This window comes from Antrostomus carolinensis, unplaced genomic scaffold (assembly GCF_000700745.2).
Source record: "Antrostomus carolinensis isolate BGI_N321 unplaced genomic scaffold, ASM70074v2 scaffold26665, whole genome shotgun sequence".
Taxonomy (NCBI): domain Eukaryota; kingdom Metazoa; phylum Chordata; class Aves; order Caprimulgiformes; family Caprimulgidae; genus Antrostomus; species Antrostomus carolinensis.
Genome location: NW_010318827.1, coordinates 2966 through 5210, shown reverse-complemented (window position 1 = coordinate 5210; position 2245 = coordinate 2966). Strand labels below are relative to the sequence as shown.

Genomic DNA, 2245 nt, shown 5'->3' with positions numbered 1-2245 from the left:
GGCCGACGGAACGGTGCCCACCAGCCCGGCCCCATCTGTGTCTCTTTGCCCAGCGCTCTCCCAGCCCTGGGGATCAGTGGCATTTCAGGTGTGACGCTCTGCCAGGGATAACGACGGCCATTCCCAGCTCAGTGAGGACACCCGGGAGCCTGGCCATGGCTGCTGGCTCAAGCATGACACTGGGGACGGGAGGTGACAGTGGCAGTGCCAAGTCTCTGGCCGCTGCTCTCTGTTCCCAGAGCACATGGTTCCCAACCATCTGGTGAGAAGGGGACGGGGGCCACGGCACCAGGACAAGGAGGGGCGGCCCTGGCCCCTCCGAAGCGGCTGCAGGCAGGGACTGAGCCTTTGTCCTGCTCCCCACGTTTCCAGCCCATCTTCTCGTCTCCTCGTGCTCTCAGGGGACATGCCAGCCATAAGGACGTGTACTCAGGTTTGGCTCTCTGGTCCCTTTCCACCTCTGCAAAAATCCACTCACATCTTTTAGACTAGAAAAGCAGTGTGAATAATGAATACCAGCTTCCAAATTCACCTTTAACCAACTCATGCATAATTCCTGCTCTGGTGATGTCTGGTCCAGCCGCTTTTAATTTCAAGCATATGCTAAAAGGACTCCATGGGGAATGGCTTCCAAATCCCGGGCGCAAGACCTGAAATACATCACAGCATTTCTAGCCACTTTAAAAAAATCCAGCCACGGCTGACTCAGCTCTTCTCTCTCTGAGGGAAATAAATTGAATTTCCTGGGGTTTACTGCAGGGCAGGTCTGAAGTATGGATGTCTCCCCTCCTCAGTGGGACTGATAGAGATCCCCCAGAGCAAGCTCTGCCCCTCGGGACCTTCCCTCTCCCCAGGCTCAGAACATCACCCGGGCTGGGGACCGGGAGGGACGGGCAGGGGCACCAGGCTGTGCCCAGGGAAGGGCTGTGGGACCTCTGCTGCAAACGCTGCTCCAGACAAAGTGAGGACTCTTCACTAATTCCCACCACAGACAGATACCATCACTCACAGCCCACGTCTCAGGGCATCAGCTCCCAAGATTAAGGGAACAACAGAACAGAGTTACCCTGCTTCACAGCCCCGCTATTATCTTCACAGATGCTTTAAGCCAACTTTGACTCAAAGCTCCAAATGCCACATGCAAAGTAAATTATCTGTAAAGTGAGTGGAGCAGAAACCAATGTTCTGTGAAGGATCCCTGGGGCTGAAGCCAACACCCACATCATAACCTGTAGCTCCAGTCCGCCCTTCCAGAGGCTGTGGGCTCGTGTGGCCAGCAAAGATGGGGACCACGGCTGTGGCCCAGGGACACCTCATCGCCAAGGTGGGTTCATCTGACTTTGCGCTACCACCTGATACCCCCAGGCAGGCAGCAGACTGAGGAGCCTGGCACCACAGCGCTCAGCACACACAGGGACTGCTGCCTGCCCCACGGCAGCCACGGGGAAGGGACCCCAAAGGGGCTGCCTGGCCCCACAGCTGCACAGCGCCGGGGTGTGGGACAGGGTGACGGTGGGCCTGGGGCAGAATGGCAGCAGCGCGGGACCCCAGCCCCATCCTGCCACTCCACCCAGCACTGCTCATGGTGAGGGTGCAGCTTCTGCACCTCACTTGCCTTATTTCAGTTGTTCTGCAAAGTGAGGAAGAGCCGTGTAGGAAGGAGCTGACGTGGACCAGTGACAGCAGGTGGGACCCTCTGGTTATCACCTCATTAACCAGGAAAGGAGGCAGCTCCAGTCTGTTTCTTTCTCAGCCTTATCTCCTACCCCTGACACACACCAAACTGCAGCAGACCTCGCACCCTGTGATGGTGGAAGCATGGCCTGTGGCACGCTGGGCTGGGTGCTGGGTGGGAGGAACATCAGTTTTACCCAGGACAGCCCAAGTACTGCACACCCCTCTGCTCACACCCCACATCTGCCCCTCACCACGCACTGGGATGCAATGCACCAGAAGACTGCCGGGTGCCTGCTCAGCATCCCTCAGGATCAGGTGGGTATAAACGGATTTCCCTTGCCAGGGGACACTCTTTATGACATCCTACATGGAGAAAACAAAACACTGGTGTGGCCTCATGAGTACTGGGGACAGTTTTGGGCACCACAGGATAAAAAAGGATCTAAAGCTCCTGCAGAGTGTCCAGAGGAGGGACACAAAATTGGTGAAGGGCTTAGAGGGGAAGGGTATGAGGAGAGGCTGAAGTCACTTGGGTTGTTCAGCCTGGAGGAGAGGAGACTGAGAGGAG

The 2245-nt window shown here is 56.9% G+C and overlaps 1 protein-coding gene across 1 annotated transcript in view; it reads right to left on the bottom strand.

Moving 5' to 3' along the window:
- The window catches only part of OXTR (oxytocin receptor), a 5993-nt gene that overhangs the window by 926 nt on the left and 2822 nt on the right, over positions 1 to 2245 (bottom strand). The gene's annotated exons all lie outside the window — the stretch shown is intronic.